Genomic DNA, 15,034 nt, shown 5'->3' with positions numbered 1-15,034 from the left:
TAAGTAAGCCAATGAAATGTCTCTGTCGCGAACAAAATAAGGCAACGCAGAGATGTTCACTGAATAATGGTAGTTAGCCACCATAGTTGAGCCAGAGTTGATTGAGGTAGCATTATGCCGAATCGATTACGGCGCCATAAAGCCGTCACAAACGCTTTCGTTCCCACTTTGATAAGTTGTGTGGCACTGTTGAGTGGACACGGCAACCAAGCCGCGACTATGTCACCTAACGTACCGCTACTCGTGCAGGTTTTGACGGGATGCCTTTTTTCGTCGACCGGCTCATCAGCGTTTTGCACGGACCAGCTTGATCTGCGTCACACCTTTGATGCACCGTTCAAGCTCGGCACGGGTATCGTTGCTGGTGATATCCTTGATACGCCAGTGGCGCCGCGCCTGCAGCCCAAGCATCATCTTTATTGCGCACACCTACGTGGCATGATGACGTCACCAGTTCAGCCCGCCAGCGCCACGCAAGCGGCTATAAAAGGGACGCCAATTGCTTCAAGCGGCAGTGGACACGGCAACCAAGCCGCGGCGATGTCACCTAACGTACCCCTACTCGGGCAGGTTGGTGACTGAAAATATGGTTTCCGTAGTGGTGATCCTTGCTTAATAGTGTTGCCGTGTCCACACACCATTCTAAACTGCATAAGTGACTGTTTTGCGCTAGCGGGTCAGTTGCTTTCACTGTCGGGAGATGTCGAGCAAAACCCTGAACCTATTACGCATGCAGTGTTTATGAACTGCTAGAAACGCAAAAAACTATCTCGTCTAAAATTTCGCAAATGCAAGAGCAACAGGCCTCATCTGAGTCTGCTATGATTCAAGTTCAAAACAGATTATTAACAATTGAGAAAAAGTTAGAGTGCATAGATAAAGTGGATGGTAGGCTGCTAAAGCTTGAGAATTCAGTCAATAGGAGCCATACAGAATTGAGTGCTCTATGCAGTAGGGTTGATGACCTAGAAAACCGCTCGAGACGAAACAACCTTAATATTAGAGACATAAAAGAAGAAGGCCCTGAGAATGATGATGACTTACTAAAAAAAATAAATGACGATATATTTGGCACCATTCTCAACCAGAAACTGAATTCTATAGAAAGATTACATGGACTGGGAAAGAAATTTCCTGGCAAAGACCGCCCTGTAATCCTTAGAGTGGCAGACTACCGAGACAAAGTAAAGATACTGGAAAATTGTTTCAAGCTAAAAGGCACTCATATTAACATTAGTGAGGACTACTCAAAACGTGTAACTGAGATACGGAGAAACGTGTGGGTCTCAAGTCTAGAAGAAAGAAAGAAAGGAGCGAAAGTTAGACTGGTTTATTACAAAGTTCTCATCAACAATGTTTTGTACACCTGAAGTGATGATGCCAAGGAGAAGATCAAGTGCAAATCATCTGCTAAACCCAACCACCGATGACCTGAAAGACAAAAACAGGCCGATTTTAAGATCATCAACTTAAATGCTCGCAGCGTGCTGAACAAAGGTCACCTAATGGAAAGTGTAACCTCGGAACATGATCCTGACATATTGGCAATCACCGAGACATGGTTGCACAGTGATGTACATGATGTGGAAGTCACACCGCCAGGTTACGTCTTAATAAGGAAGGACCGAGGCAAGAGAGGAGGCGGGGTAGCACTTATGATTAAAAGAGACATAAAGTATCAAACTTTGCCAGATGCTGGTGATATTGAAGCCGTATGGGTAAAGATTCGATTAAATGATCACCCTGTGTACATTGGAGTTATGTACAGACCCCCCTGTTCTCCTGCTACGACTCTGACCGACTTAAGATGTTTTATGGATTCTAATATGCACCAGGACGACAAAATAATTTTGATTGGTGATTTCAACTTACCAGGCATTCAATGGGATTCGCATGATATTATAGGAAACGAAGTAGCTCATTGTGAACATCTTTTGGACATTGCCTTTTGTTTCAACCTATGCCAAATTGTGTCTAGCTACACACGTGTTTTTAAGGCTGTATCCTCTATTCTCGACCTTGTATTTGTATCATCACTCCTGGAGGAGAATGTTAAAACATGTGATGTAATTGAGGGCATATCAGATCATCAGATGGTTATGTTTTCCTTGGATATGGCGTCTGCTAGGTTGCACAAGGACTACAAAAATACAGTTCTGAACTTCGCAGCTGCTGATGACTTCTCTGTTTTAGAAAAACTTGAAAACTCTTTCGATACTTTTGTTCTCCTGCAAAATTCTAATGCATGTACAAATAGACTGTGGGATTATTTCTCGCAGGTGGTCACTGAATGCATTCAATTCTATATTCCAACACGACAAAAAAAGATAGCAAAAAAAAATTCTTGGATAACGCGTGACGTGATCCATGCCAAAAGGCAACTGAAACGAAAATGGAAAGCTCACTCAAAGAATTCTTGCCCTGAAGGGAAGGAAACCATTCACACTATGAGCCAGTAATTGAGACGTCTAGTTAAAAATTGCAAAGATAATTTTTATAATGTTAAACTAAAAAAGTTCTTGCACGAATCACCCGAAAAATTCTGGAGATACGTGAACCCAAACACAAAAACCCATCTTGATGCAGATAAAGAAAACTCACAATCACGTGCTGAAAGTTTTAATGCCTTTTTTTTCGTCAGTATTTACCCACAATGACAGACAAGTACCGACTTTTAATGAGTCTTCTGACACACTTGCCATAGAAGGAATATTGATTAGGGAACAAGGAGTATTGAACCTGCTCCATAAAATCGACAGAAAGAAAAGTGCAGGACCTGACGGAATACCAAATGAATTTTTATATGGGTACGCAGTTTGGGTCTCGAAGTACTTGACAATTATTTTCCAGCCCTCCGTAAGTAGTGGTTGCTTTCCCACTGCATGGAAGGTTCGTAAGATCATACCGATACACAAAGGTGGTAATACTAACGACTGCAAAAATTTCCGTTCATCTCGCTCGCAAGCACTTGTTCAAAGATTCTCGAGCATAATGTCTCCAAGCATCTTTTGGCTTATGTAGATGTTCACAACCTAATATGCTCACAGCAACATGGATTTCGAAAAGGCCTATCTACTATTACTCAGCTTGTTGAACTTGTTCATGATCTCTCCTCTGAAATTAACTCGCAGGGTCAGGTTGACATGATACTCTTAGATTTTGGAAAAGCTTTTGATAAGGTGTCCCATGCTAAACTGTTGTTAAAAATAAACACTATCTTTAAAAACCCAAACCTAACGCAGTGGTTTTCCTCCTATTTCTCCAATCGCAAGCAGTATGTTCAAGTCAGCACAGAAAAATCTGCCCTTGCCAATGTTATTTCTGGAGTTCCCCAAGGCAGTGTCTTGGGCCAACTACTGTTGATTTTTGTCAACGATTTACCTAAAGATATTATGGTCCCCATAAGGTTTTTTGCAGACGATTGCGTAATGTTTAAAACAGTCAGGTCTCCTACCGATCAATCAGAACTAAATCTAAACCTCCAAAAAATACAAAACTGGTGCACCATTTGGCAGATGGATCTAAATGCCACAAAAACAGTAACGATGACCGTAACTAGGAAAAAAACGCATTCTAAATACGACGTACTCTATAAACGATCATGAGCTTGGCAGAGTAGAACAACACAAATATTTGGGTTTATTAATAACTTCCGATCTACGATGGAATTTGCAGGTAGACTCCGTTTGTGCTAAGGCTAAAAAAGCATTGTGGAGACTTCGGCGAAATCTGCACCATGCTAGCCCGGAAATCAAATGCTTCGCTTACAAGGCTCTCGTACGGCCAATTATGGAGTACGCAAAGGTGTTATGGGATCCGTACACAACAAGTAATCGCACTAAGCTAGATAGAATACAGAGATTGGCGTCATGTTTCATATTTGTAGGGAACTATGCGAACGACGACGAAGCAGCATGAAACGGCAAGCCACAGCGTTGGTGCACGCGCGACCCGAGCTTGCGTTTGTTTTGTATTTTCGGCCTGTTGGCGTTCCTCGCTCTTCTGGCGTTCCTCGGCCTTCCAGTCGGACTGTACGCAAATAAACTGCGTGACATCTGGTGGAGGTGTGTGGACTCCCGTACAAACCTGGAACTTCGCTCCCGTAAGCTTCCCCCTCTACGTGACACGAACATGGCCACCAAGACGCCTCTCCAGGTGGGACCTTCGACCGTCCATGTCACTTGCGGTGCCGTGTATCCTCAACGAGACCCTCCTATCTTCACGGGCTCCACTGAGTCGGACGTCGAAGATTGGTTGGCGAGGTACGACAAAGTCGGCGCAGGTAACAAATGACACGACCCAAGTAAGCTGGGCTACGTCACATTCTACCTTGGGGACACCGCGCAACTGTGGTTTAATAACCACGCAGCTGACATTACTACGTGGTCTGCATTCAAGGCGGCTATTACGGACGTCTTTGGACGACCTGTGGCACGCAAGCTTCAAACCGAGCACCGTTTACGTCACCGTGCGCAGCAACCAGGCGAGACCTACACGGGCTACATTGAAGATGTGTTGCATCTATGCAACCGCAACAACTCTACCATGCCTGAGGAAAAAAAAATTAGGCACATATTGAAAGGCATTGACGACGGCGCCTTTCAGATGTTGCTCGCGAGAAATCCCCCCACCATTGCTGTCCTCGTTTCCCTCTGTCAAACCTTCGATGAATTGCGTAGGCAGCGCGCAATTGCTCGTCAAGCCCTCACGACGCCAGACACGCTCGCAAGCTTGCACCTAGGTGTCCATCCTACCGATCAGCAGCCGCTGCTTTCGACAATCAAGGACTTCGTCCGCGAAGAGGTAGCGCGCCAGGTGTCACTGCTGCCACTGACACATGAGCCCACACAAGCTTTGGCACCGGACCTCCAACACGTCATTCGGACCCAAGTCGCTGAAGCCCTTCCGCCGGTGCATCAGCAACCACCAGTCACAACGCCTCTCACGTACGCCGCCATCGCTGCTCGGCCTACGCAACAGCGTATGCCATATGCTCAACCTGCCACGCCACCCTATGCCGTGCCTACAACCCCAATTGCGGCGCCGTATCCCTACGCGAGATCTTCAGCTCCATTTTACCGTCGCTCAGACGCTTGGAGGACGCCGGATAATAGGCCCATCTGTTTCGCCTGTGGTATCGCTGGACACGTCACCCGCCACTGTCGCCGAGATCCCCCTCCAGTCGGCACCGTGGGCAGGCCAATGGCGTCGTCGTCTAGGACGCCATCAAGGTACACCACTAACGGTCCTCGACCCTACGCAAACCATCGGTCACCATCGCCACGACGACGCTCCCTGTCACCTATGCGTCGCCGACCTGCTACGAAAAAGGGAAAATGGTCGCTGCAGCTCCGGAGGCAACAGCTGCATACAATTCGAACTGCTTAAGGCCTCCATCTTTCTCGCCGCAAAACGTTATTGACGTCAATGTTGAGGGGACTGCCGCACAAGCGCTTATCGACACAGGGGCCGCCGTTTCCATAATCTGTGAGACCTTATGCCGCAAGTTGAAAAAGGTGACGACGCCTCTTTCGGGCCTGATGCTCCACACGGCCAACTCGCAGTGCATAGAACCTACAGCTGTGTGCACTGTACGTGTCATTATCCAAGGTGAACTTTATGCCATTGAATTTTTTGTGCTGGCATCCTGCTCCCACGAATTCATTCTTGGATGGGACTTTCTTTCGCGTCATCGGGCCATCATAGATTGCTCACGTGCAGAAGTTGCCCTTACACCGCTGCCAACCTCTTGTTTGGTGGATTCTCTTCCTGAAGCTTACAAACTTGTCGTTGTTGCAGACACGGAAATAGCACCGAGAACATCCGCCCTTGTAGCCCTGACCTGTACGGCCGCTCCTGCCGGAACTGTTTTGTTCACTCCGTCTGACGTATTTACCCGCCGCCGTAGCCTACACCTGCCCTTTGCCGTACTCACCATGGAATCCGGTGCTACCGCCATGCTTGTCACGAACTCGCTATCGTCGCCAGTTACCTTACTTCACGGAAAATATTTGGGTAACATACAAGACGTTGACCTCTTGCGCCCTCTAGAGTTCGCCGAACACGCACCTCACCTCCAGCTCAATGCTATGACGCCACCTGTGGCCACACTGCCCGCGCCAGACTCATTCCAGCCCTCTGTTGCCGCTGAGCTATCGCCGACACAAAGAACTCTTGTCCCTTCTTCGAGAGTTCCGTTCTGCCTTCGATTGCACTCAACCATCTTTGGGTCGCACAGCGAACATCACGCACCACATTGACACCGGTACTCATGCTCCCTTACGCCAATGACCATATCAAGTTTTAGCGGAAGAGCGCCGTATTATCAACGAACAAGTCGACGATATGCTCAAGCGTGGTGTCATCCAGCCATCGCAGAGTCCTTGGTCGTCCCCTGTTGTACTTGTGCGCAAAAAGGATGGGTATATCCGATTCTGTGTCGACTACCGCCGGCTCAATAAGATAACTCGAAAGGATGTGTACCCGTTGCCACGCATCGACGACGCTCTCGATTGCTTGCAAGGGGCAGAATATTTCTCCTCTTTAGATTTACGCTCAGGATATTGGCAAGTTCCAATGGCTGATTCTGACCGATCGAAGACTGCATTTGTAACACCTGATGGGCTGTATGAGTTTAACGTCATGCCATTTGGACTGTGCAACGCCCCAGCTACCTTCGAACGGATGATGGACACCATCCTTCGCGGATACAAGTGGAACACGTGCCTTTGCTACGTAGACGATATCGTCGTTTTTTCTCGCGACTTTTCCACTCACCTTGTTCCTCTTCGTGCTATTCTCACGTGTCTCACCTCTGCTGGCCTTCAACGTAACATCAAGAAGTGCCATTTTGCCGCACGTCAGCTCACTATACTGGGTCACGTCGTCTGCAAAGAGGGTGTTCTCCCGGATCCGGCGAAACTCCGCGCCATGGCCGACTATCCGAAGCCCAATTCCATCAAGACGCTTCGAAGTTTTATCGGCCTGTGCTCATACTTTCGTCGATTTGTGCGCAACTTCTCTTCCATCATTGCGCCTCTTACCAACCTGTTGACAACTTCCAAAGGCATTTCTGCTTGGTCAAAAGAGTGCGACGAATCCTTCACCGCGCTTCGGCGGTTAACTATTATCACCTCCAATACTACGTCATTTTGACCCTGATGCGCCTACGGAGGTCCACACCGACACCAGTGGTGTCGGTCTTGGTGCTGTATTGGCTCAACGAAAACCAGGGTACCAAGAATACGTGGTCGCTTCCGCGAGTCGAACCCTCAAGAAAGCCGAGTGTAATTATTCCGTCACGGAGAAAGAGTGCCTCGCAATTGTCTTGGCTTTGACAAAGTTCCGCCCATACCTTTATGGCCGCCCTTTCGAAGTCGTTACGGACCACCACGCTCTACGCTGGCTATCATCGCTCAAAGACCCGTCGGGGCGCCTTGGTCGTTGGGCGCTTCGCCTACAGGAATACGACATTCGTGTTGTATACCGATCCGGCCGCAAGCACTCCGACGCTGATGCGTTATCCCGCTCGCCACTACCGGCTGACCCAGCCTCCTCGTCACCTTCTTCAGCTGTCATAACACCAATCGACTTCACAAACATGGCTCGGAACAACGCAAAGATGTGTGGATTTCCCAACTCCTCGCCTTTCTGACTGATCCGTTAGCTAATTTAGTGTCAAGAACTATCCGCCGTCAAGCCACACATTTCGCTATTCGAGACGACCTACTCTATCGGCAGAATTAAATGTCTGAAGGTGGGAAGTGGCTGTTAGTGATACCCAACCACATGCGCTCGGAAATCTGTACTGCTTTCCACAACGACCCGCAAAGCGCTCACGCTGGCGCTCTCAAAACGTACAACCGTCTACGTCAGCGGTACTACTGGCGCGGCATGTACACATTTGTCCGCAAGTACGTACGTGCTTGTACTGCATGCCAGCGACGTAAAGCCTCACCTCAACGCCCTGCCGGTACACTTCAGCCTCTGCCTTGTCCAGCGCGTCCGTTTGACCGCGTCGGTATCGACTTATACGGACCACTTCCCACGTCGTCTTCTGGAAATAGGTGGATAATTGTCGGCATGGACCACCTCACGCGTTACGCGGAGACAGCAGTACTACCCGCAGCAACCGCGAGGGAAGTTGCGTTTTTCATCTTGCGCAACTTTGTTCTTCGCCATGGTGCTCCCCGCGAACGTTTGAGCGACCGGGGGCGTGTTTTCTTGTCCGACGCCATTCAAGCGTTGCTCGCTCAGTGCAACTTGGTTCATCGCCTGACGACAGCATATCACCCGCAGACGAATGGCCTCACAGAACGATTTAGTCGCACTCTCGGTGATATGTTGACGATGTACGCACCTTCAGACCAGACTAATTGGCACACTGTCCTTCCATTCGTCACGTATGCGTATAACACCGCTACGCATGCGACGACAGGGTTCTCCCCTTTCTTTTTGTTGTATGGACGCGAACCATCGTGCACGCTGGACACTATCCTCCCATACACGCCCGACTCCTCTGAGTACACTGCAATTTCTGATGTTGCCAGGTACGCAGAAGATTGCAGATGATTGGCCCGTTCTCTGACAACCGAGGACCAAGGCCACCAGAAGCTACGGCTTGACACCGACCGACATCTCTCTACTTTCACGACTGGTGCTCTCGTTTGGCTCTGGGTTCCACCGAGCACTCCTGGCCTTTCGTCGAAATTACTGGCACGATACCACGGGCCCTACCGCATTCTCGCCCGTACGTCACCCGTCAATTATGAGGTTGAATCATTGACACAGTCTCATGACTTACGCCGTCGTGGCCGAGAAATAGTGCATGTGAGTTGCCTGAAGCCGTATTACGACCCCGCTATAGTGACTACGCCTTAAGTCGCCAGGTTGGCTACGCTATTCACAGGGGGCCAATGTAGGGAACTATGCGAACGACGACGAAGCAGCATGAAACGGCAAGCAACAGCGTTGGTGCACGCGCGACCCGAGCTTGCGTTTGTTTTGTATTTTCGGCCTGTTGGCGTTCCTCACTCTTCTGGCGTTGCTCGGCCTTCCAGTAGGTCTGTACGTAAATAAACTGCGTGACATATTTACCGAATACCAGCGCTGCCACTCCCCAACTCAGCTTTGCAAGCTGGCTCACCTTGAACCACTAGAACGAACGACAGAGTATGAAAGACTTAAATTACCCTTTTTAATCAGTAAAGAACAAGTAAAAATAGACAAATCGAAGTATATGTACATAAAAACTGGGGAAACGTCAAGGCACCGGCATAACATGTACATCCCCCCTCCCAGATCACACAACGATTGTTTTAAGTTCAGTTTCTTTCCGCGGGCGATCAGTGAGTGGAACAGGCTGCCGAATTTCACTGTCTTATCAGAATGTGTACCTTCTTTCTTGAAGGGCCTAAAGGATGTCGTGTATAAAGACGCATAGTTTATATTTTGCTTATTCTATGTCCTCAAGAGCAGAGTGCTTTGGCTATTTCTTGTCATTCATTGTCATGTATAATAGAAGTTGTATAGGGAGAACCTATTTTTCTCTATGTATATTGGTTTTTTTCCACCCCTGTTATAGCCCAAATAGCGCTGACAGTATAATAAAATGAAATGAATGAATGAACTGTCTGGCAATGCACACAGTAGGCAAAGCGAGGACTGAGCAACGCAAAACACGCTGTAAAACACAACCTCGGGAGAAAAGAAAAAAAATGCAACTTATGCAGTCTTATTTGCATGCATGGCTAAGCACCTGAAGGGAAATTAGGAGAGGGTATTAAAGATGTGGGGAAGAGAGAAGAAGAAATGGCGTCCATGACTGAAAACGTGGCGGGTGGTTTCTATAGCCAGTTTTTCATTCCAGTAACCCCAAGGAAGCGAAAAACCACCTTAAGGGAACATGGTAAGCACTAATGTCAAAAAAAAAACTTTTTTTTTCTTTTCTTTTTGTGTTATTCTAAATATCCAGCATTTTCTGAACCAGAATCAATCCTTTTTTCGTCACAGTGCAATTTTTGTCTTTAAGCATTACATTCTTCAAAAATTGTCCGGCGGCCTGCCATGCCCTTTCTTACGTATCAAGGGATTCCTTGCAGTTCAAGCATCATAGCCATATGAAGAGGTTACAGTTTTTAAGCTGGAGTATACTTGGCACGTTCAGAATAAAATGGACCCAGAACGGTGAAAACAGAATACAGCAGAGGCATGAAGCTTTCTACCGAGACATCTATGTATTTCCAGGCACGCCTTAGTGGTGTGATCATAGGCAATTAACAAAGCTATTATTGTTTGGTCATTAAAATAATTAGAGACAGCTTGGAGGGCATGCGAAAAGCTGTCCGGTACATATATTTTCACATGGCAAGAAAGTACACCAATTTATGCCACGGCCATTGCTCGAAGGAAAGCTGAAACTTGTAAATTCAACAAAGCCTGGTTGAATGGTGAATCATTCATTGATAAATAACACCTTCCAGCATCTCTTATTTTCGCTGTTAAACCAAATTATTTGGAATTAGCTCCTCCAGAATTACTTGCTAAACGCATCTATGGAAAAACTCAAAATCCTAACGTGTCGTTGAATTTTTGCGTGGGAGCGCGCAAGAAAAGAAAAGAAAACGTTTTCCTCGAACACCAAACGCTAAAATGAGCCCTCCTGATGCTGTGCTCGCATTTAATGATGGCAATATAGTCCGTGCGAATGTGCTGAACTCTTTTGAAATTTCGCCAGGCCACTGCACAGTGCAGGGCCAACATACTCTTGACCTGCGTCGACAGTACTATACTGAAATGATATATTGATATGGCTTTAGCACAGCTCGGTTTGAGCGTGAATGAAAGATACTGTACAGTCAAGAAAGGAAAAAAACAAGCGACAGTGTGAGCGCTAACTTCCAACATTTGTTTATTGCGTACCCTTACAATATTATACAGCTGATTCCACGTGACGCCACACACATGATAAAACCACACACGTGTGCCACAGCACACTATCAAGGAAACGTATTTGTGATCTGATTACAAATTATCAATTGTATATTATTGCTTCACAGCATGCGCTCCAGAAAGTTGAGCCCTTTTTGAGTATGCGACAAAGGAAGCAGTTCCACGTCTTATTTCTGAGGGTGTTGACGTAATTGCCCGCTCTAAGGTGGCACGTACAAAACTCTCGGTTAACCGCATCACTGACAACCTGATGGACAACTCTCTATATGTGCTACCAGCTGAAAAGGAAGGGGGCTTCTGTGTGCTTCCTATGGGGGTGTTTGTGAAAAAGCCAGCAATGTCATTGCCACAGTCTTCAAGCGGTGCGATGACGTGTCACTAAGCAAGGTAAAGTCCTCCGCTATTAATTAAGCTATGCAAGAACTTCCACCCTGGCAAATTAGAGAAGTCAGTATCAAACAGAAAAAGGAACCACCTGTTGGTTACATTCAGTGCAAAAACCCGTAATGTTGACGTTCCTCTAAGGGTTATTGTGTCCGAATACGACTCCTGGCAGAAGCTAGTAGCACTGTTTTTACAAGTCAAGCTTAAGCATTTGTCCGTAAAAGACCTCTTCCAGAGTAACTCGGATGAAATAAACATTTTTTTTAAACTAACGCTGACAAAGGTTACCAAGCATTTTCCTTTGACATCAAAGATCTTTTTTACTCAATTCCTCATAAAGACTTGCTCAAAGTAATGTTACAGTCCATTGATGAATATGGTGCCATAAGATTCCGGAATAACGCCTTGATATCTAGTAGGGGTTTTTTATAGCTTTTACATTTTTATCGCATGTCCACTTTTATCAAATGGGACGACGCTGTTTATCTACAGAAAACTGAGGTATGCATAGGAGCATTCATTGCACCCATACTGAGGGATCTTTTGTCGCCCGTCTTGATGTTTTGCTGTCTGATAAGCTCGCTGAGACGAAAGTGCAAAAGGTTCTTCGGTATGTGGACGATTTCTTGTTCTTTATTGGGTGCTCTTCAGTTGAGATTGAGCTGCAGGCTGCAGAAGTTCTGCAAATAATTAAGGAGTGTCTTGTATCACTTGAAGTGACGTATGAAATACCACAAGAAGGCACAATCCGCTTTCCTGACCTTCGTCTCTAGTTCGTTTGAACACACTTGCTGGTGCTATGAACCGCGGTCGAAGAAGCCTCTCTTGGAGTACAATTTGGCCCATTCAAAGCTAATAAAATGACCGATTGCCAGGTTATGTTTTCGAAATGCCCTGTTGAATTCATGCCATCACACTATGTATGACCGCTAGTTTTGCAAGAAAAAGCAAGCGATTATCCTTGGCAGGCTGCCCAGTGTTGGTGCAGCTGTCGGTAGCTGAGTGCCTGTTGAATGGTCCACGTATGCGGGGACGACCGCAGACCAATGGTGAGCCCGATGCCGAGAAAGCCAGCGTGATTCCGTATGTACATCAGATTTCACACCATTTGAAAAAAAAATAGCCCAGAGAGGAAATGTCCGCGTGGTGTTCTCCGCTCCAGACAAACTAAGTCGTCTATGTAAGCTTACAAACCCCAAGAAGGAGGCGCAACCAACCTGTGGAAGAAGCATGTCTCTAAGTTTGTTGAATGCGCCCTAGCTGTTCTGTACATGTTTCTGCTGTCGTGTGGCACGGTTTACATTGGGCAAACTGGTAGGTATGTTAATGACCGCTTGCGCGAGCACTCTTGTGATGTAAAAAACAAGCTTCCTTCTAGTGGTATCCTGGCTGTGCATTGTAAGACATGTGGATGCACTCCATTCTTTGATCAGTGTGTCATCTTGGGCAGCAATCGTAACCAGTTGACGAGGGAAATCATTGATGCGAACGCTATCGCAAAATGTGCGAAGCTGTGTGTGAGTATGCCGTCTGTGACCTTATCTCAAAAAGACCTAAATTTTCCGAAGCGCGTACTGTGAAGCATTAGTATAGAATTTACCATTTGTAATCAGATCACACCTACGTTTTCTTGATAGTGTGCTGTGCCACACGTGTGTGGTTTTGTCATGTGTGTGGCGTCACGTGGAATGAGCTATATAATGTGTTCTAAGGGTACGCAATAAACAAAACTTGAAAGTTAGCGCTCAGACTGTCGTCTGTTTTTTTTTTTCCTTCTTGACTTTATAGTATCTTTTCTTCACGCTTATGAACTGAGCTGCGCTGAAGCAATATCATTTTATCATGCACCAACTCGCCCAGTGAGCAGTACTTGTCGAGTACTCTGCTGACAGAGGCTGCACAAAAGGTGACAAAGGATGATATCGCCAAGCAAAACGTTTCAACACAAAAAGAGTCGCAGCTTTGCCGCAAAACCCAAGCAATGAATATGATAGCAACAAATTGAAACGTCACGCGAATAATGTCAAGAAGATCAAAGCGTGCGCCACGTTGCTTACGCAAATAAGTGTCTCAGTTGTTGCTTCGCTGCGTCTGAAAAGCGCACCTTTTTTCGCAAACGGAGACTGTGCAGCGAGTTCAGTGACTTTTGTGCGCCCGCCAACTACAACAGAATCGTTGCAATGAAAGCACAAGGCGTACGATTCTCCCCACCGCGAGAATAGAGCACGTGAGTGAGCGTCCGCCTCTCTCCTCTCCGCGGCGCAAAGTAGCCGTAAGAGATGAGAGCGCGCACCACCACGAGTTCCTCCCGAGATGCCCAGTCACAAGCGGTAAATAGTCGATAAAAATAGTTTGCGGTTTGAACGTTCCAGGACCTCCTCCTCGGTGGCTCTGTGGCTAAGGTCTCGCATGTGGCAATCGCCTTTATTTTGATAAGGCGCATTGATAACCCCATAGATGTGAACTCGCCACACACACTCAAGAACGCCATTATCACAACTCACGTGCACAAAGTGTCATGCACCCTGTGATGTCCCCTTTCAAAATGCGCGCTCATGCTGTTGACGCTGTTCACCTGGTTCACCTGCCAGCCAACACGTGATTTGCCAACTCAATTTGAGCCAAGTCAACCGTCCTTCCGGTCAGATCACGCCACGCTCTAACTTCGAAGTCAGAGCGGTCGAAAGCGCTCTTCGTCAGAGGCTGAAGCTCCAAAAGAACCAACTGAAAGTAGTCCGAGCACTCGAATTCTACCAACCGAAGGCGCAGCCGCTTGTCAGAGCGCTACAGAGCGCTCGCAAACACCGCACCGAATACGACATAAGCCGTGCAGGGAAGAGGAAGTCCCTCCGTGTAGCCACGGGCAGACTCTAGCGGAGGAGTGCAGTGAGTAAGGCGGCTCGTTGTGCTTGAAGCTATGGCATACAAAACACAACTTAATGCAACCAGTAAGAAAAACATCGGAACAATGCACCATACGAGCGAAGGCAACACGTGACGGAGCCCTAGTGTATTTGAAAGCGGGACCAAGGAGATAAAAAACTTACACCACCTCCCGCTAAAGGGAACCATACGTGGATGTGAAGCAGCAGAGACATTGTGAACAGCACCCACAGAAACTCGTCTACGTCGCCTTAGGCAGGTGCGCCACCATCCACCACCTCTACGTGACTAACGATGCCAGCGACCGCTCTCGTGAACGCTGCCGGTGCCTATGAGCACTGCTAAAGAGCCGGTCCCTCAACGCACACGATAGAGACATTGAACGTGATCACGCGCTAACCAAAGCAGATGCACTTCGTCTCACCGAAACGTGCAATGCCGCAAGACAGACAATCAATGTCTACCAACAAAGCAGACGCAGCCTGTCTCACGGAAACATGGAACACGTTTCTATGGGAAGAGTAAAAGAATGGAGGGGGGTCGATGCGCATACGCAGAGCAGGTGTCGACACCGCGCTGCTGAGGAAGCGTTTCGTTGACTTCGCCGGCGACTCGGGAAAGACAGGGGCAGCGTAGCGGAGGAGAAAAGGGGTGGGAACGCGCATACGCAGTGGGGGTGGTCATGCCGCACACTGGATTCAACTCTGCTGTGTTTCGCATCTAAAATTGCTGGGTTATTTTTCATTGCCTAGGTTCCTAGAAATTTGTCGCATTGAATCGAAGGATATGTCATAAGTTTACAACTTCTCTTACCATG

At 47.3% G+C, this 15,034-nt stretch overlaps 1 pseudogene; it reads left to right on the top strand.

The window, feature by feature from the left end:
• The first annotated feature begins 219 nt into the window (after positions 1 to 219).
• Positions 220 to 1,478, top strand: LOC119171539 (uncharacterized; annotated as a pseudogene).
• The last annotated feature ends 13,556 nt before the right edge of the window (positions 1,479 to 15,034 follow it).

This window comes from Rhipicephalus microplus, chromosome 5 (assembly GCF_043290135.1).
Source record: "Rhipicephalus microplus isolate Deutch F79 chromosome 5, USDA_Rmic, whole genome shotgun sequence".
NCBI lineage: Eukaryota > Metazoa > Arthropoda > Arachnida > Ixodida > Ixodidae > Rhipicephalus > Rhipicephalus microplus.
The sequence above is the reverse complement of the archived record's forward strand: the minus strand, read 5'-3'. Positions and strand labels throughout refer to the sequence as shown.